This window comes from Salvelinus sp. IW2-2015, linkage group LG26 (assembly GCF_002910315.2).
Source record: "Salvelinus sp. IW2-2015 linkage group LG26, ASM291031v2, whole genome shotgun sequence".
NCBI lineage: Eukaryota > Metazoa > Chordata > Actinopteri > Salmoniformes > Salmonidae > Salvelinus > Salvelinus sp. IW2-2015.
This window is the reverse complement of record NC_036866.1, coordinates 42,388,442-42,410,270: the sequence shown is the minus strand read 5'-3', so window position 1 is coordinate 42,410,270 and position 21,829 is coordinate 42,388,442. Positions and strand designations below refer to the sequence as shown.

Genomic DNA, 21,829 nt, shown 5'->3' with positions numbered 1-21,829 from the left:
AAAAAAATGAATTGCTTTGCCACATTTTTTGCAGTATTACTTTAGTGCTTTGTTGCAAGCAGGATGCATGTTTTGGAATATTTTATTCTGTACAGGCTTCCTTCTTTTCACTGTCAATTAGGTTAGTATTGTGTAGTAAATAGAATGTTGTTGATCCATCCTCAGTTTTCTCCTATCACAGTCATTAAACTCTTTAACTATTTTAGAAATCCCTGAGTGGTTTCCTTCCTCTCCGGCATCTGAGTTAGGAAGGACGCCTGTACCTTTGTAGTGACTGAGTGATACACCATCCACAGTGTAATTAATAACTTCACCATGCTCAAAGGGATATTCAATGTATGCTTTTTTTTTACCCATGTACCAATAGGTGCCCTTCTTTGTAAGGCATTGGAAAACCTCCCTGGTCTCTGTGGTAGAATCTGTGTTTGAAATTCACTGCTTGACTGAGGAACCTTACAGATAATTGTATGTGTGGGGTACAGAGATGAGGTAGTCATTCAAAAATTATGTTACACACTATTATTGCACACAGAGTGAGTCCATGCAACTTATTATGTGACAACAAAGGGGTTGAATACCTATTGACTCAAGACATTTCAGCTTTTAATTTTGAATTAATTAGCAAAAAAATAACATAATTTCAACTTGACATTATGGAGTGTATAGTGTGTAGGCCAGTGACACAAAAATCTTAATTTAATCCATTTTAAATTCAGGCTGTAACACAGCAAAATGTGGAAAAGTCAAGGGGTGGGAATACTTTCTGAAGGCACTGTATAGGGAATAGGGTGCCATTTAGGACGCAGCCCTTAGTTTTCTGCCAGTTCACAGGCCTAAGACATGTCAGCCTGAGTGGGTGGGCATTGGCTCAATGACTGCTGGGTGATTGGCTGAATAAAGTGGAAAGAAAGCTAGTTACTGCCTGTGGAGATGGCATGTCTGATTGTATCATGTATCAGGGATCACAGCTCAAGCGCTAACAGGCCTGCCCGCTCACTGCTCAGCCACCCGAGTCACCCAGGCCCAAAGAATGCCCCATCTCACTCACTCTCTCATGGCCAAACACAACCTACATATATTGTAACACTGTAGTAGCCCTACTTGTTGAATGTATAATATTCATATAATCATAGAAGCTACTGCTTTGAAGGAAAATGTACTTACTACGACTGTGATATGTGGTTGTCTCACCTTGCTATCTTAAAATGAATGCACAAATTGTAAGTCGCTCTGGGTAAGAGTGCCGGCTAAATTACTAAAATAAAAWAAAATGTGAATACATATGTGCCATGTATAGTAGTTGGAGGGTGTAGCCTATGTAATTGTGCTTTCTATAAATGCCTTCGAAATGGACTCTAAGAGCATTCATAATGCTGTATTATAGTAATATAGCACTGTTCCCATAGGCGCCTGAGCAATGGAGCAAACGGCACAGCTGCACGCCCACTTACAAAATAGTGGTGCAAATGTATGTTTTTGCATCCCCACTTTTCCCCAGAAAAGTATTATGATCCATTGGGTCATTTGTCATTTTCAATGATTGGTAATGTTTTAATATACATCCATTTTATATACAGTGCATTCGGYAAATATTCAGACTAGAGGTCGACCGATTATGATTTTTCAACGCCAATACCGATACCGATTATTGGAGGACCAAAAAAAAGCCGATACCGATTAATCGGACAGTTTTTGTATTTATTTATTTGTAATAATGACAATTACAACAATAATGAATGAACACTTATTTTAACTTAATATAATACATCAATAAAATCAATTTAGCCTCAAATAAATAATGAAACATGTTCAATTTGGTTTAAATAATGCAAAAACAAAGTGTTGAGAAGAAAGTAAAAGTGCCAATATGTGCATGTAAAACAGCTAACGTTTAAGTTCCTTGCTCAGAACATGGAACATATGAAAGCTGGTGGTTCCTTTTAACATGACTCTTCAAATTCCCAGGTAAGAAGTTTTTAGGTTGTAGTTATTATAGGATTATAGGACTATTTCTCTCTATACGATTTGTATTTCATATAACCTTTGACTATTGATGTTATTATAGGCACTTTAGTATGCCAGATGTAACAGTATAGCTTCCATCCTCCCTGCGCTACCTGGGCTCGAACCAGGCACACATCCACAACAGCCACCCTCGAAGCAGCGTTATCCATGCAGAGCAAGGGGAACCACTACTCTAAGTTTAAGACGAGTGACGTTTGAAACGCTATTAGCGCGCACCCGCTAACTAACTAGCCATTTCACATCGGTTACACCAGCCTAATCTCGGGAGTTGATAGGCTTGAATTCATAAACAGCAGAGTGCTGGCAAAATGCACGAAAGTGCTGTTTGAATGAATGCTTACGAGCATGCTGGTACCCACCATCGCTCAGTCAGACTGTTCTATCAAATCATAGACTTAATTATAACATAATAACACACAGAAATGCGAGCCTTAGGTCATTAATATGGTCGAATCCGGAAACTATCATCTCGAAAATAAAACATTTATTCTTTCAGTGAAATACGAACCGTTCCGTATTTTTTCTAACGGGTGGCATCCATCAGTCTAAATATTCTGTTCCATTGCACAACCTTCAATGTTATGTCATAATTACGTAAAATTCTGGCAAATTAGTTCGCAATGAGCCAGGCAAACTGTTGCATATACCCTAACTCTGCGTGCAATGAACGCAAGAGAAGTGACACAATTTCACCTGGTTAATATTGCCTGCTAACCTGGATTTCTTTTAGCTAAATATGCAAGTTTAAAAATATATACTTCTGTGTATTGATTTTAAGAAAGGCATTGATGTTTATGGTTAGGTACACGTTGGAGCAACGACAGTCCTTTTCGCGAATGCGCACTGCATTTGACTATATGCAACGCAGGACACGCTAGATAAACTAGTAATATCATCAACCATGTGTAGTTTATAACTAGTGATTATGATTGATTGATTGTTTTTATAAATAAGGTTTAATGCTAGCTAGCAACTTACCTTGGCTTCTTACTGCATTCGCGTAACAGGCGGGCTCCTCGTGAGGCAGGTGGTTAGAGGGTTGGACTAGTTAACCGTAAGGTTGCACAAGATGAATCCCTGAGCTGACAAGGTAAAAATCTGTCGTTCTGCCCCTGAACAAGGCAGTTAACCCACCTTTCCTAGGCCGACATTGAAAATAAGAATGTGTTCTTAACTGACTTGCCTAGTTAAATAAAGAGTGTAAAAAAATAAAAAAATAAAATAATAATAATAATAATTCGGGGGGAAAATCGGCATCCAAAATGACGATTTACGATTGTTATGGAACTTGAAATCGGCCCTAATTACTCGGCCATCCGATTAATCGGTCAACCTCTAATTCAGACCCCTTGACTTTTACAGACTTTTTCTAAAATTGTGAAATCGTTTTTTCCCCTCATCAATCTACACACACTACCCCGTAATGACAAAGCAAAAAACGTTTTTTAGAAATGTTGGCAAATAAAATAAAAAAACTGATATTACATTTACATAAGTTTTTAGACCCATTACTCAGTACTTTGTTGAAAACACCTTTGGCAGCGATTACAGCCTCGAGTCTTCTTGGGTATGACGCTACAAGCTTGGCACACCTGTATTTGGGGAGTTTCTCCCATTCTTCTCTGTAGATGTTCAAGCTCTGTCAGGTTGGATGGGGAGCGTTGCTGCACAGCTATTTTCAGGTCTCTCCAGAGATGTTTGATCGGGTTCAAGTCTGGGTTCTGTCTYGGCCASTCAAGGATATTCAMAGACTTGTCCCGAAGCCACTTCCGGATTTGTCTTGGCTGTGTGCTTAGGGTCGTTGTCCTGTTGGAAGGTGAACCTTCGTAGTCTGAGGTCCTGAGCACTCTGCAGCAGGTTTTCATTAAGGATCTCTCTGTACTTTGCTCCGTTCATTTTCCCCTCGATCCTGACTAGTCTCCCGGTCCCTGCCGCTAAAAAAAACATTCCCACAGCATGATGCTGCCACTACCTTGCTTCCCCATAGGGATGGTGCCAGGRTTCCTCCAGATGTGATGCTTGGCATTCAGGCCAAAGAGTTCGATCTTGGTTTCATCAGACCAGAGAATCTTGTTTCTCATGGTCTGAGAGTCTTTAGGTGGCTTTTGGTAAACTCCAAGTTGGTTGTCATGTGCCTTTTACTGAGGAATGGCCTCCGTTTGGCCACTCTACCATAAAGGCCTGATTGGTGGAATGCTGCAGAGATGGTTGTCCTTCTGGAAGGTTCTCCCATCTCCACAGAGGAATTCTGGAGCTCTGTCAGATTGACCAGGTCAGGTCACCTCCCTGACCAAGACCCTTCTCCCCCAATTGCTCAGTTTGGCCGGGAGGCCAGCTCTAGGAAGAGTRTTGGTGGTTCCAAACTTCTTCCATTTAGGAATGATGGAGGCCACTGTGTTCTGAGACCTTCAATGCTGCAGACATTTTTTGGTACCCTTCCCCAAATCTGTGCCTAGACACAATCCTGTTTCAGAGCTCTACGGACAATTCCTTCGACCTCATGGCTTGGTTTTTGCTCTGACATGCACTGTCAACTGTGGGACCAGATATAGACAGGTGTGTGCCTTTCCACATCATGTCCAATCAATTTATTTCACCACAGGTGGACTCCAAGTTGTAGAAAAATCTCTAGGATGATCAATGGAAACAGGATGCACCTGAGCTCAATTTCGAGTCTCATAGCAAAGGGTCTGAATACTTATGTGTATAAGGTATCTGTTTTTTATTTTTAATACATTTGCAAAACATTCTAAACCTGTTTTTGCTTTATCATTATGGGGTATTGTTTGTAGATAGATTTATTTAAATTGAACCTTTAGGCAAGTCAGTTAAGAACATTAAGAACAAATTCTTATTTACAATGACGGCCTACCGAGGAACAGTGTGTTAACTGCCTTGTTTAGGGGCAGAACYACAGATTTTTTTAAACTTTTAGAATAAGGCAGTAACGTAATAAAATGTGGAAAAAGGGAAGCGGTCTGAATACTATCCGAATTCACTGTAGATTTATGGAACAGATCTATGATTTTACCAACCCATGGAAGGATTGTGCTTCTCCCCATCTCCGATCTATCTGGCCAGGCACTCTGTATGTATGTTTAGGGGGGTGGGTGTCAAGACGAGCCCCAACAGATAAGATAAACTGGTGTGAGGCCCTGCCCCCCTGGGCCCTGAACCAGTCTCTCCAAATGGCCTCCGTTGGTTGTCAGATTCCTGTCTGACACCGCCAGCGTCCGGGGCTATCCCCCCCCAACCCCCCTTCTTCCCCACCCTAACCTCCCCATCTCTACATTGACAGGACACTGTCACACTGTGTCTGAGTTATGGGCTGTGAGGACTCACCCTGTCAGAACCCTTACACACAGGACGCTACACATAGAGAGGGTGCGAAATGGGAGTTGACACGAGTTTGTGAGAAGTTTGGAATTGGACCAGATGAGAAGAGAGGGCAGTGAAAAGGTGTGCAGGGCCGGATAGAGGAAACTGAGACAGGACTCTCATCCATTCTTTCAGAGTGGCCCAGTAAGGAGAGCAGAAATATTGTAGCGGGGGCTCTTGAGTGGCAGGGCTGAGGTGACACACACACACACAGGTATGAGACATACCTTGTGAAGCAGGTTCCTGAGACAGGTGACTTCTTTCTGCAGGTCTCCAGTCTGGGCCACCAGCTCATTACAGATGGCCTGGGCTTCCTTCTTAGGATCCAGGGACAACACCAGCTGGGGAGTGGAAAGAGGGAGAGAGTTAGTGGAGCTGGAGAGAGTCCAGTCCAAAGAACAACCACAAGCCCCTGCACTCTACCTTGGCACTTGTTTTGATCTGAAAGGAATTAGATAGTTGTATGCAGTATGGCTAGATTGTAATAGTGAGCTTTCAGTTAGACATTATAGCACTTATTGATCAGTCTAAGGACTGGTGCACACAAACACGCGTACCTCAGAGGCTCAACGGCGGAAGCGGCTGATGACGTCCTGCACGGTCTCAGCCAGGTAGCAGGCTGCCGCAGGCTAATCAGGAGGTCATACAGCTCCTCACTCCTACAAGGAAGGACACAGACACCACTATTAGACAGCTTCTCACTTATGGTAGATGACAATGAGCCGAAACCTCAAACAGGACACGGTTGTGGTACACTTCCAGCTAACTCAGTGTTGATGAGTCTCTTCGCACTTCGACCCCAAGTGTGTTTAAGTGGGACGGTCTGACCTTAATTGTGTGGGTGAGCAGCACAACCCGTGTCCCTCCCAAACTCAGTCCCGGGGCAACTCCGCGGTGCACATTTTTGTTTTTGCCCAAGAACCACTCAGCTAATTCAAATGATCAAAGCTTGATGATGAATTGGTTATTTGAATCAACATGTGTAGTGCTAGGGCAAAAACCGAAACGTGCACACYGGGGGGCCAGGACCGAGTTTGGGAAACCCTGCCCTATACAATACATTACAGTACAGTACACCTAAACCAGGAGGGAGGGAAAGAGAGGCTGCCTTCAACAGACAGACATCTCCCCCTATCTCCCCCTCTGCTCTCCTATCCCTGTACTAAGTGTTGCAAAGAGAGCCTATCAGTCTTTGGTGTGATAGATAAACTAACAGAGCTACAGTCCCAGGTCCCGGGGAAGAGATAGTAACTCCAATCTGACTGACACTGTTTACACGGCAAGCTGACAGAGTGTGAGCATCACAAAACGGCTGCTACGCATGCAGGGAAAGGTACCGTTCAAATAAAATAACCCATCAACGAACACCGGACAGCAGAGCGATAGCAACAACAACAAAACATGGAGCCTTGATGAACATGATGTACAAATCATTTGGATGTGACGTTTCTTTTTTTTTCTCTCCTCAATTTTTGTTGTTGTATATATTATACGGTAGTTTTTGAGTTATGAGGGGAAATACTGGACATTGGCCACGCACAGGGTCTTATGTATTTTTATTTGTCTGTTGTGTAGAGCTCAGTTGGTTTGACTATCTGTGTCAGTTGTCCCCCGGTATGAAAATCTCTGTCCACCCATCGGTCTGTCAGTCCATTTTGTCATGTACTGCAGGTGGAAAGCCGTCTAACATACACTACATGGCCAAAATAATGTGGACACTCTTTCAAATTAGTGGATTTGGCTATTTCAGCCKCAGCCATTGCTGACAGGTGTATACAATTGAGCACACAGCCATGCAATCTCCATAGGACAACATTGGCAGTAGAATGGCCCATACTGAAGAGCTCAGTGACTTTCAACGTGGCACCGTCATAGGATGCCACCTTTCTAACAAATCAGTTTGTCGAATTTCTGCCCTGCTAGAGCTGCCCCAGTCAACTGTAAGTGCTGTTATTGTGAAGTGGAAACGTCTAGGAMCAARAACGGCTCAGCTGCGAAGTGGTAGGCCACACAAGCTCARAGAATGGGACGGCTGAGTGCTGAAGCGCGRAGCYCGTAAAAATCATCTGTCCTCCATTTCAACACTCACTACAGAGTTCCAAACTGCCTCTGGAAGCAACGTCAGCACAGTCACTTTTTGTTGGGAGCTTCATAAAATGGATTTCCATGAATGAGCAGCCGCACCCAAGCCTAAGATCACCATGCGCAATGCCAAGAGTGGTGTAAAGCTCACCGCCATTGGACTCTGGAGCAGTGGAAACACGTTCTCTGGAGTGATGAATCACGCTTCACCATCTGGCAGTCTGATGGACAAATCTGGGATTGGCGGATGCCAGGAGAATGCAACCTGTCCAAATGCATAGAGCCAACTGTAAAGTTTGGTGGAGGAATAATAATGGTCTYGGGCTGTTTTTCATGGTTCTGGCCCCGTAGTTCCAGCGACGGGAAATCTTAACTCAACAGCATTCAATGACATTCTTAACTATTCTGTGCTTCCAACTTTGTGGCAACAGTTTGGGGAAGGACCCTTTCCTGTTTCACCATGACAATGCCCCTGCGCACAAAGCGAGGTCCATACAGAAATGGTGTGTCGAGATTGGTGTGCAAGAACTTGACTGGCCTGCACAGAGCCCTGACCTCAACCCCATCGAGCACCTTTAGGATGATTTGGAATGCCAACTGCGAGCCAGGCCTAACACCCCAACATCAGAGCCCAACCTCACTAATGCGCTGAATGGAAGCTAGTCCCCGCAGCTATGTTCCAACATCTAGTGGAAAGCCCTTCCAGAAGAGTGGAGGATGTTATAGCAGCAAAGGAGGGACCAACTCCATGTTAATGCCCATGATTTTGGAATGAGATGTTCGACGAGCAGGTTTCCACATACTTTTGGCCATGTACCAGCCCAACTAGAACATGAAATAGGCCACTTCAATATAACCCGGGTGAACTCTGTGAACAAGTGTAGCCACTACCTCCTGGGATGAGCATACAGCATAAGATATGTGGCTATCTAGTGGTTTCATGTTTACAGTGTGGCCATCATCAGAGGATTTACCCCAGGGGATGTACAGTCTCTGTAAAAGTAGCACTGTATGCCTGACACTAAAGTAGAGTAGAGGGGAGAACATGGCCATAAGGCCTCAGGATTCATGACGGGAGGGGCTGCAGGCAGACATGGTAGCTTGGCCTGAGAGCTGGCCTGTCATCAGTCACAGAGAGAGTGGGGAGAGAGAGAGGGGGGGGGGGATTTCATTCCATCTCCTCTCACCTTACAAATCATTATGGCCCGCTTAAACCATTAGGACTCTGCTCTCAGAGACTTGAAGAGGCAGTGGGAGAATAACAGTGGGATGGATCCTCTGTCTGACGGATGACTTCCAGTGCTGGAGGATGGACTGTGTACAGTATGTGGGGATGATGCTGAGACATCGCCGGTGGGGAGGGGGTCCTGAATGTAATGTCTGAATCCTGGAGAGAGGATGTCCATAGCAGGGTTTCCCAACCCTGTCTTCGGCCCCCCATTTTTGTTTTAACCCTAAACTGTCACGACCTGACCATAATTTGCTTTGTATGTTTCTATGTTTTGTTTGGTCAGGGTGTGATCTGAGTGGGCATTCTATGTTGTATGTCTAGTTTGTCTATTTCTATGTGCTTGGCCTGATATGGTTCTCAATCAGAGGCAGGTGTCAGTCGTTGTCTCTGATTGGGAGCCATATTTAGGTAGCCTGTTTTGTCATTGTGGGTTGTGAGTGATTGTTCCTGTTTCCTGTGTCTGTGTTTTTCACCATACGGGACTGTTTCGTTTTCATTTTGTTCCATTCACGTTATTGTTTTTGTTCATTGTTCAAGTATTCTTATTAAAATGGATACTTACCACGCTGCGCATTGGTCCTCCTCTTCTCATTCCAACGACGAGCGTTACATGAACTGCCACACCTGATTCAATTAGTCAAGTAATCATCAAGCCCTTGACTAATTGAATCAGGTGTGGCAGTTTAGGGTTAAAACAAAAATGTGAAATGTCTGGGGGGGGCCGAAGAGAGCGTTGGGAAACCCTGGTCTTTAGGCTWATGTGTTAAAAGTATAATGCATGTGTAAACTTGGAAGGGATTACTCTAATATAAAGAGAAAAAGATTTGTACTGTTACTCGTTGTTTATGTTCTCAAGCTGGCTGAGTGTGTCCAGGTCAACCCGGTCCAGATGCATCTCCATCACCACACTCAGAACCTTCTGCTGGTCCTCTGGGTTGGAGATACCAATCTGGGGAAGAATGCAGTATTAACACCTGGAAAACTCACCAGCAACCCTAAGTTAGCCAGGGTTTTCATTATACCAGTACAATATTARGGATGTATATTACAGTACATTACAGTAACTGTACTCATACTTGAATTGTGTCTCTTCTAATAATCCCTTTGGAAAATGTCTCGTGTAAATGTGGCACAGGTGCAAACCTGACAGACAGAGGCCTTTCTTACCTTCTCCAAGTCATCCTTCTCCATGGTCAACAAGTAGCTCCAAGTGATGTCATTTTCATGGCCAGAAAAAAAAATGATACTCTGCATTAAAAAAAGATCTATATAATATGACAGCTTCAAACCCTGGCCCTCACCCTGAGATGTACAATACAGTTACAGTATGTGTTTGTGTAGCTACCTGCTACCTGCTACCAGTCCCTTTATTCAGAGGCCCACCTGATTAGCCTGTTTTGCATGTTATTTTATTATTATGTTATATAAGTTTGCAAACAATGTAAAAAAAAAAAAAAAATCTATTTAAAAAATCATTGAGTTAATAAAGCTGCATTCGAACATGGTCTCTTTTTTTGCTTTCTTGAGTAAGGCAGCTCCAAAATGCAGGTGTTTCAGCCTAGCTCAGTGCTTTCTGTGGTGGGGCAGCCAGCAGAAAATACGGCGCGTAGGGGATGGTAATGTTCTCTAGTTTCGCCGTTATTGGCTCAGTGTTCTGTCACTCATGGGGACACTACGTCACCGCAAAATCTACGGGGAGAAAGCAAAAATTCAAGCACCTTGGGTGCTGCCTTAGAGTTACATTTAAAATGCAGATCCAAGAAGGCTCAAGGAAGGAATCAGTGGCTAGATGCAAGCGTTACAAAGCAATCACTAGCCTGCTATTCAGTGGAGTGAGTGTGTGGTCCAAGTCTGGGTGTAAGGGTCTCTTTTCCAAACTTAAAAGAGTAAACATTCAACATCATCACTTCAGTGAGTTCAAGAAAACTGGGAACAATGAGCTCCGACTGGAAAAATAAGTTTTGTACGGTCATCCAACTCGAATTCCAAGCAGGGAACTCTGTCCTCTTTCTAGAGCGCCGACCTGAAAAGCACTGATTCAACATTGTTTTTATCCGAGTTCCCAGGTGTCTTGAAACGACCATAAATCCAGAGAATGCCAGACTTTGATGACAAAGTTTGCCCACATAGACRGCTGCGCCACCTTCCTGTTCAAGTGAGCACAGCACAACAAGGTGAGTCCAAAAATATATTGTATGCTGCTGCATAAATTATGTAATATGCCAGGGAGATATGTATACTGTAGGTAAGACAGTAATACTAAGTGTATGTTGTGTAGTAAGCTGTTAGTAGCCCATGTGCCTCACCCTAATAATTTGGTCCCTTTCCCCTTCAACTTAGCTTACTSTTCTGACTTGGTGGTGCACAGGTAGCCTATAGCCTGTTTTAGAGAAATGTAATCATCTACTATTGTAAAAGCGTTCATTGTCTGCTTTTATGCCCCCTTTATTTAACCTACGGTTCTGACTTGGTGTACAGGGAGAATACTGTAAGAACGGCCCATGTTCTGAATTCTGACGCTGTATATTTCAAAAGTGCTGAACAAATAGTTATATTTACTACGTCCGTCCTAGCTTGCTCATTAATGTCTTAATCGAAATTACGGATTGCCTCTTATCTGCTCGTCGTCCCTTATGCCGTAGTTTGTACATGTCAATTGTCAGTAGAAACCACATTTGTAACCACATATTGCAAGTCAGACATAACAGCTATGGTTTTTATGAGGCTGTAAATGAGGCTGAATTAATTGGTACGTTGTGTGGTAAACAGTGGGGTGTTGGGTTGAGCGTGCAGAGACAGAGAGATTTTTAGTCCGCAAAAACAACTTTACTATGACAGAAAATAAACATAAAGAAAATCACTTAAGTTTGGCTCGGTCCTTCTTCTCTACTTTTGCTCGGTGTCGGTCTCTCCCCGTGCTTCCTCACTGTGTGCCACAGTGATCCTTTTATTTGGCCTCCACGGCTGGTTGGCACTTTCTCCTAATTACCTCCACTTGGAGCTGTCTGTGTCGGGGTGCCCAGCTCTCGTATTCCCAGCAGAGGGAGCCAACGTRGCCTCACGTAGCTCCCCTCTATTACCACCCCCTGGGGTAGACCTCCTGGGATACCACAGCTGCCAGACAAGGCTCCGCTGATAGCCAGCTGTTGCAGGATTGTAAGGATTCACTCCATGGTTCTTGAAAGAAAGCTCTTGGGACAGGTTGCTGTTGGGACAGGTTTATGTAGGCCCTAACAGTTTGTGGGCACAGTTTGTCACCGTTATAGTGCAATTCATGTGTTGTGTAGTGTAATGGCTTTGCTGGCACGCATCTAAAACATATTTTTTGAGTTTGCCCCACCAAGATTTACAGTTGAAGTCGGAAGTTTACATACACTTAGGTTGGAGTCATTTAAAACTCGTTTTTCAACCACTCCACAAATTTCTTGTTAACAAACTATAGTTTTGGCAAGTCGGTGCATGACACAAGTGATTTTTCCAACAATTGTTTACAGACAGATTATATCACCATGCTTTTGTTTCATCAAAAGCAAAAAAAAACAAAATAAGGATAGGGCGGGCGGGGTGTGCTGGGGGGTAGAGTCCATGTATGAGACAATTCAGTGGGTCGAAGTTTTACATCTAACGTTGACTGTGCTTTAAACAGGCCTAGATTTCCAGAAAATATGGCTTTAGAAGCTTCTGATAGGCTAATTGACATCATTTGAGTCAGTTTGGAGTTGTCCTGTGGATGTATTTCAGGCCTACCTTCAAACTCAGTGCCTCTTTGCTTGACATCATGGGAAATCAAAAGAAATCAGCCAAGACCTCAGAAAAAATTGTCGACTTAATTCTGGTTCATCCTTGGAGCATTTCCATCCTGAAGCTACCACGTTCATCTGTACAAACAATAGTACGCAGTATAAACACCATGGGAACCAGCAGCCGTCATACCGCTCAGGAAGGAGATGCGTTCTGTTCCTAGAGATGAATGTACTTTGGTGCGAAAATGCAATCCAGAACAACAACACAGGACCTTGTGAATATGCTGGTGGAAACAGGTACAAGATCTATATCCACAGTAAACGAGTCCTATATCGACATAACCTGAAAGGCCGCTCAGCAAGGAAGAAGCCACTGCTCCAAAACCCCATAAAAAGCCAGACTACGGTTTGCAACTGCACATGGGGACAAAGATAATACTTTTTGGAGAAATGTCTCTGGTCTGATGAAACAAAAAATAGAACAGTTTGGCCATATGACCATTGTTATGTTTGGAGGAAAAGGGGGGAGGCTTGCAAGCCGCGAACGCACCATCCAACCGTGAAGCACGGGGTGGCAGCATCATGTTGTGGGGGTGCTTTGCTGCTGGAGGCACTGGTGCACTTCAAAATAGATGGTATCATGAGGAGGAATTATGTGTATATATTGTAGCAACATCTCAAGACATCAGTCAGGAAGTTAAAGCTTGGTCGCAAATGGGTCTTCCAAATGGACAATGACCCCAGGCATACTTGAAAATGGCTTAAGGACAGCAAAGTCACAGTATTGGAGTGGCATCAAAAGCCTGACAATCCTACAGACATTTGTTGGAAGAACTGAAAAGTGTGTGCGAGCAAGGAGGCTCTACAAACCTGACTCAGTTTACGCCAGCTTCTGTCATTTGGAGGTTTTGGGCCAAAATTCATCCAACTTATTGTGGGAAGCTTGTGGAAGGCTACCCGAAACGTTTGACCCAAGTTAAACAATTTAAAGGCAATGCTACCAAATACTTATTGAGTGTATGTAAACTTCTGACCCACTGGGAATGTGATGAAAGAAATAAAAGCTGAAAAAGATCATTCTCGCTACTATTATTCTGGCATTTCACATTCTTAAAATAAAGTGGTGATCCTAACTGACCTAAAACGGGGAATTTTTACTAGGATTAAATGTCAGGAATTGTGAAAAACTGAGTTTAAATGTATTTGGCTAAGGTGTATGTAAACTTCCGATTTCAACTGTACATGCTAAAATACGACACTGCAGTCGTATTGTGCAGAATCACTGATCAACAAATCACCCTTTAAATCAACTATTCCTTATTATTTGTAGATCAGTCAGTTTGCTCATGCTCTCGAACACAAGCAATGTGTTCTCAATAACTTACCCGGTGAAATAAAGACAATATATAAATAGGTTTAAGAGCATACTACATCAACCATCTGTTAACAACAGACCCCACGCAACCAAATCGACCCATCAAACATTCTGCCTAAAATATTTTAGAACAGATAAACATTGACAGATTAAACAGGCCAGATTAGAACACTGAATCTTCAACAGTGAGACATATGGCATGAGATTAAGTGATGTTGTGCAGATTTAGCAGCTAGTCCCTAGACAGGACTAAACAAGTATGAAGGTTTTTATGGGACAGGGCATTTCCCTTAATGTCCACTAGAGGGCCCCAAACACACATCATCATGGCTCCTGGCCTCCACTCACAGATGTGATGGGGCCTTTTCTCAATTCATCTTTCCTTGATTCCTCGCATCCTCTCGCCTCCTCCAATATGGTTGAGAAGAGGAGATGGGATGCGAGGAATAGCAGTAAGACGAACTGAGGTTAAACCATGGTCTCCCCTCTTCTTGGAGACAGCAGGGAGATCGGGGTCCCTCTTGAAGAACTTAAAGAGGGTCTCCTCCTTGGAGATGGTCACCAGGGCATGGCCTGGGGACCCCAGGATCCTGGCAATCTGAGGGGGAAGAAGAGCATATCTATTTGATATAATGTTGAGATATGACCTTTGTTGTGTTCTGCAACTGTTCCCCATTGATTTAAAATGGGTTTTACAAGAGTCAGGGAAAATGGACTACCATTTCAAACTGCGTGGTAAACCTAGTTTTGCTGTGGTCAAAGTGGTGGTTGATGTTTACCTGTGGTCGTTTTGAATGCCAGAGTTATGTATTTAGTTGTGTATATAGTTGTGGTCAAACTAAGTGGTTTGATTTGTTTTTACCTGTGGTCGTTTGAAGACTTTAGCTATGTCAGCAGCAATCTTTCCTGCTTTGGTCTTGTCTGCCCCCAGCTAGAAAAGCTTGAGGACCGGCTCCTCTCTGCCATACTGCAGCGCCACAGTCAGGACCTGGGGGTCAAAGCTCACAGGTTATCATGTACAATCAACATCTAGGACCATCCTATATACTTATCATTGAAGGCCCAGTGCAGTCAAAAAATAGATTTTCTGTTTTATATTGACTTCCACACTGAGGTTGGACTAGTACTCTGAAATTCTGAAAATTATGATAATGTCCTTTTAGTGTACGAGCTGTTTGAAAGACCGCCTGAAATTTCAGCCTGTTTTGGTGGGATGGCATTTTGGCCTGCCTGGTGACATCACCAGGTGGTAAATTAGTTAATAGACCAATAAGAAAGAGCGTTTTAAAATAATTTTAAAAAGCCCCATAGAAATCTGTCAATTTAAGCTAAAGAGATGTTTTTTCTTGCATTGGATGAGTCTCAATCCACCACATCCACCAATGTCGCACGTTCGCATCTTCCTGAAAGGTGACAAACCTAGAGCGGTGTTTTGTCAGACCATGAGACATCCCAAAAATGGGTCTTCTCACAAAATCGCCTGAAGCGTCTGAACAGTTTGGCCTACACACTATTATCACCCCTCCATGGAAAGATGGTCCCAAGACAAGTGTCTTGGGACTTGTCTGAAGTTGGTACAGCCGATCTGCCAACTTCTGTCTGTAGCGTCCGAGCATTTTGGGCTACACACTAATATGACCACTTTGTGGAAAGATGAGATTCTCACAAACACGTACATGTTGTTTTGGTCTAGGATGCCCACATGCCTCACAAGACTCATCTGAAGGTCCCACAGTACCAGGTTAAAAAATGAATGGAAGTACACTATATATACAGAAGTATGTGGACACACTTTCAAATTAGTGGATTCCGCTATTTCAGCCACACACACCCGTTGCTGACAGGTGTATAACACTGAGCACACAGCCATACAATTTCCATAGACAAACATTGGCAGTAGAACGGACTTATTGAAGAGCTCAGCAACACTCACTACCGAGTTCCAAACTGCCTCTGGAAGCAACGTCAACACAAGAACTGTTCGTKSGGAGCTTCATMAAATGGGTTTCRGTGGTCGAGCAGCCYCACACGAGCCTAAGATCACCATGCGCAATGCCAAGCGTCGACCGGAGTGGTGTAAAGCTCGCRGCCATTGGACRRTGGAGCAGRGGAAACGCYTTCTCWYGAGMGATGAATCCAATTCACCATCTGGCAGTACAACGGACTAATCTGGGTTTGGCGGATGCCAGGAGAACCCTACCTTCCCAAATGCATAGTGCCAACTGCAAAATATGGTGGAGGAGAAATAATGGTCTGGGGCTGTTTTTCATGGTTCTGGCTAGGCCCCTTAGTTCCAGTGAAGGGAAATCTTAATGCTACAGCATACAATGACATTCTAGATGATGCTGTGCTTCCAACTTGGTGGCAACAGTTTGGGGAAGGACCTTTTCTGTTTCACCATAACAATGCCCCTGTGCACAAAGAAAGGTCCATACAGAAATGGTTGGTCGAGATCGGCGTGGAAGAACTTGACTGACCTGCACAAAGCCCTGATGTCAACCCCATCAAACACCTTTAGGATGAAATGGAACTGGCAGTCAAGTTGGGCGATTAGGCTCGACTGCAGCCTAATCGCCCAACATCCATGACCGACCTCACTAATGTTCTTGTGGCTGAATGGAAGCAAGTCCCGACAGCAATGTTCCAACATCTAGTGGAAAGCCTTCCCAGAGGAGTGGAGGGTGTTATAGCAGAAAAGGGGGACCGACTCCATATTAATGCCCATGATTTTGGAATGAGATGTTTGACGAGCAGGTGTCGACATACTTTTGGTAGTGTAGTGTATCAATGGAGACTTAATAAGGGGTTAAATACAAATAATTCCTCATCTTTCTTATATCTCTAAGATATAGGACAGACACTTCAGAACAACATCCTTTAGATGTGTCTGTTGTTCCATGTAGTGATTCTGTTATTTAATYCGTTTGTATGGGTTGCAAGATCGAATCCCTGAGCTGACAAGGTAAAAATATGTCATTCTGCCCCTGAACAAGGCAGTTAAKCCAATGTTTCTAGGCCGTCATTGTAAATAAGAATTTGTTCTTCACTGACTTGCCTTGTTAAATAATGTTTTACTTTTTTTATTTATGTTTCATAGATTTTTTTTATACTTCAAGGGGTCTTAAAATCAAATAGCTAAATTGTCCTTGATATGACATTCTTAAAACAATTCCATATATACTGAACAAAAATATAAACGCAACATGTAAAGTGTTGGTCCAATGTTTCATGAGCTGAAATAAAATATCCTACAAATGTTCCATACACATAAAAAGCTTATTTCTTTCAAATGTTGTGCACAAATTTGTTTACATCCCTTTTAGTGATAATTTCTCCTTTGCCAAGACAATCCATCCACCTGACAGGAAGCTGATTAAACAGCATGATCATTATACAGGTGCACTTTGTGCCGGCGACAATAAAAGGCCACTCTGAAAAGTACAGTTTTGTCACAACACAATGCCGCACAATGCCGCGTGCAATTGGCATGCTGACTGCAGGAATGTCCAGAGAATTCCAGAGAATTTACTGTTCATTTCGCTACCGTTGTTTTAGAGAATTTGGCAGTACGTTCAACCGGCCTCAAAAAACCCAGACCACGTGTAAACATGCCAGCCCAGGACCTCCACATCCAGCTTCTTCACCTGCAGGATCATCTGAGACCAGCCACCCGGACAGCTGATAAAACTGAGAAGTATTTTTTCCCTCTGTAATAAAGACCTTTTGTGGGGAAAAACAAATTCTGATTGGCTGGGCCTGGTTCCCCAGTGGGTGGGCGTGGCTCCCAAGTGGATGGGCCTATGCCCTCACAGCCACACCCATGGCTGCGCCCCTGCCCAGTCATGTGAAATTCCTAGATTAGGGCCTAATGAATTTATTTAAATTGACTGATTTCCTTTTTGAACTGTAACTGCATGTTGCGGCTTAGACAGGGCTTACCCCAGGGTCCCCCCAACTGGCGGCCGTCGGGCCGAATTTGGCCCGCCGGTGGTTTCATTTCCCCCCTCCAGGTTTTCAGAGCAAAAATAATAATAATAAAGTTTACTTTTTAAAAATGTTAATTGTTGGACACAAAAGACTGTAAAAACAGCAGGAAATCAGCTCCAAGTGATTTTAATTTAAGAATTCTGTTCCCAAGTATTCCGATGCATAATAGAGAGACACGTGATCGTGTACAAATGCAAGCAAAGTTTGAAATGATTATGTTTAAGTCAAAGATATCTGCTTGGGCTTCGTGCGGTCAATTCGCATTCTACAAATGATTTGTAATTATGTCCCGGCCCCCCCACCATCCGCTCAACAAGAAATCGGCACACGACTAAATCTAGTTGATGATCCCTGGCTTAGACTGCTATGGGTTAATCATCACCATGTCACTACTCATTACTATCAATCACAGTCAAAATCAATGAAGGGAATGTAAAAACATTTGATTGGTGTACAATKAACGGGCTGGACAAAGTTTCCACCATATATGTTAAAACAGTAATTTTTTTAAAAATCTGTCTCCAAAGGGAAGTAAAAAATTCCACACTTGGGGAGAAAGAAGGGATTATTGGGACGCAGGGAGTGCTGAGCTATGAAATTAAAAACCAAAGCGTTCTCTTGTGCAACAGGCATCACGCCAGGTGAGGTGGGCACCATCCTTACTGTGTACCCATTTTCATCCTGGGAGTTGACCTCTGCCCCGTGAGACACCAGCAAGTTGATTACCTGGCTGTAGCCGTCTCGGGACACCAGCATCAGGGAGGTCATACGAGACCTGGGAATGGGAATAGAATAAAATATCATATATTGTTTACTGTACATTTTTGAGAGAAACAGACATTTGTCTTCTCCCAAACTAAATGTGTCTTCTGCCTATCTGGGTAAGAAATAATGAGTGGTAGAACTGATTTTGAACACTTGAAACCACTGGAGGGCAACAGACACCAAGCCCTCAACTCGAGTGACCAGCTAGGGCAGGGTTTTCCAAACTCAGGCACCCTCTGGATGCACATTTCAGTTTTTACCCTAACACTACACAGATGATTCAAATAACTCCACACCAAGCTGGTTATTTGGGGCGGCTGTGTAGTGCTAGGGCAAAAAGGGGGGGGGGGGGGGGCGACTTTGGGAAACTGTAAGGGAGCAATTGTTTTCAAACATACACTGCAGCGCATGGCTTTTACAGCTTTAGGGTCACATAAAAACATAGGCTACTTACTGTAAGTTACAATAAGTTAAACAACTATTGTAAGTTCAGTATTACTTAGTGATTCACCACACTGTTTGGCACAAACAAGCCATCCTCTAGGTTAATGAGACTTGGCACCCAAAACACAATGTTATTGGGCAAGAGTGAGGCAGCCSATGCCACTGATCACCCGTCCCATTGTGCCAAAGTTRAGTATGTTGAGCAACAAACCGGCGAGTGTAAATAACCATTGATAAAACTCAACTTTATCACCTGTGACTCAGACAAAACAGAGGGTAAGAAACTCCATCAGTCCAGAGGTGTGGGAACGCCCTATGGTCATTCATCACAATGTGATGTTTTCCAGGGCCAGAGGGGTGTGTGTGTGTGTATTGGGGACATCTAGCCCCAGAGTCGGGGGCGTATTAATCCTCATCCTGACATATTCCAGGTATTCACTTTTTACTTCCTCTTCGACCACAGGAGATGTGACAGGCTCCCGAGCGTCACTGAGGGTTTTAGTTTCCTGAGAACCTGTTTTCCCAAGATGTTGGTCTCAGTGGCAAACAGGTGACAAGGTCGTTCCCTCGCCGCGGGGTTCAGCCAAAGAGTGAAGGGGTYGTGTGTGTGTTTTGTACTTTACGTGTTTTTGATCACCAGTTCCCACACAAGAGCAGAGAATCGATACAAATACTTTTTTCTTTGTTGCAAAAACTCAAACGGTTTCAGCTGAAACTGATTTCCAGCTCTTATCCAGCTGACGGGTCATTAAGAAAAAGCTTCACATTCAGCTGGTATCCAAAAGTGTTCAGAGGACAGGTACAGTAGAGGTTGCAGAGGAAAAACTAGAGATGCGATCATATAGCCTATTGTCTATGCAAAAACACAACATCTTGCTCCTGAACAATCACAGCAGCTTTAGAGGTTCATTTGTTTATGAGACTGAGGGAAGGAAATGCAGCTGGTATGAATTGATGGTCAGATACTCAGAATGTAAAAGCCAATGGGGTGGGGGGGAATATTTCTCTGCCCACAAGTACCCCTGGTCTTCTTTCTTCTCTTCCTTCTCTTTCTTCTCTTTTTTTCTCTTGCTGAAACTCAGTTTTCCCCCCTTTCCACTTGTCCGCATCCTCTCTGTCTTTTGTTACCGTTCTTCAAATATTTTGTCTGGAGAGGAAACAATCAATTTCCTACCCTGCCTGCTCTTGTTCACTCTCTGGCTGGTGTGTGTTGGAGGGCTCTGGGCGGTGTGTGGCTCAGGCGGTGGGCATGAGACAAGGGTGGTGGAGAGTTTGTGAGGGCGATGGAGGTGAAAGGGAGAGGGCGAAGTTCAGGCCTTCATCCTTCGCTTGCCATGAGAAATGTCCACAGACGATGACAACGGGTAAGTGGTTCCAGAATCCCCCTCCCTCCTCTCTCTCCCTCACTTCTTCTCTCCATCCCTCCCTCACTCTTTGTGTCTGGGCAGCATCAGGCAGTGTCCAGTACAGTGAGTTTAGGTGGTGAGGGGGGGGGGGGGCTCTTTCCCCCGCTCCATGAGTGTTTGTTTTTTGTCTGTCTGAAGAGGGCCTGGGTACATGTGCATGCAGATGCCATAACAGGACATTCCACACAAAAGACCAATGTAGACCCACACACCAACAAACACTGACACACACACCGTACTCCATGTGTTGCAGTGGTGTACGGGGACAGTGTTGACAGCAAAGGAAGAAGTCCTAAGGTAGTCAAGGCCAGGATCAAACCCAGACATGGTCGCCAGGCAATGGGAAACACTGCCTCTATCATGGTAATTTCCATCACATTAAACAATGTAAAAAAGAGCCATCAGAACATAGAATCAGAACATAAAAAGTGTAATCAGAACATACTATTAAAGAATTAGCATGACATATTCTGTAATCTATTGTATATTATCTTCACCCCAAAAATMTATATGAACAGGAACTTCAAACTGTACTGCATGTGACCTTTTGCAATCTGCACTTCAAAAATGACAGTGTGGTCCTTMATGTCTAGTGAAATGAAATGAAATAGTGTTTGACATTCATAGTCACCCAAGGATAGGAGGCTTGCATGATCACATATCATTCCCTGTGCTGCAGAGTATAAAATGTACTGTGTGCATCTTGTGATGATATTGAATGGAATTTCCCTCTATAAAATGCACAGACACACTCATTCTCATGCGCACACAGACACAGAGTCCCTCACTTGTTGAATGTGTTGGGGTCAGCGTTTCTGGACAAAAGCAGCTCCACACACTTGACGATCTTGTCCTCGCTGGCAGAAGCCATGCATGCAGCCATCAGTACCGTGTACCGGTCTATGTGTGTGTGAGGACACACACACACACACACACACACACACACAAAACATAACAGCATTAGTACTGGGACACAGAATATTCAGTAACCAATTATCAACATACTCTTATTTAAATATTGCCGGTGATTCCATTCAATGATGACAGCTAAACAACAGAACATGTCAACGGATAAAACATCATATTACACATGAAATCATGAGTCATGACAATAATAGAGAACCAGGCATCATACCTAACAGAGCAGGATGAGACAGGATATTAGAATTGTGAAATTGGTAACATTCACATTGATGTGATCAATATTGTTTTATCTTAATCTGGGAACTGTGGTGTTCTTTATGGGGTTGACTTCAGTGGAATTGTCTTATCTCTGACTCAGAACACGATAAGGACTCAGTGATTTATTCTCTAAAATACRGGGAATATAAAATCTGCTTTCTACTTTGGCACTGTGTCACGCCCTGGCCTTAGTTATCTTTGTTTTCTTTAT

At 43.5% G+C, this 21,829-nt stretch overlaps 1 pseudogene; it reads right to left on the bottom strand.

The window, feature by feature from the left end:
- The window catches only part of LOC111952235 (ankyrin repeat, SAM and basic leucine zipper domain-containing protein 1-like), a 52,061-nt pseudogene that overhangs the window by 2,359 nt on the left and 27,873 nt on the right, over window positions 1-21,829 (bottom strand).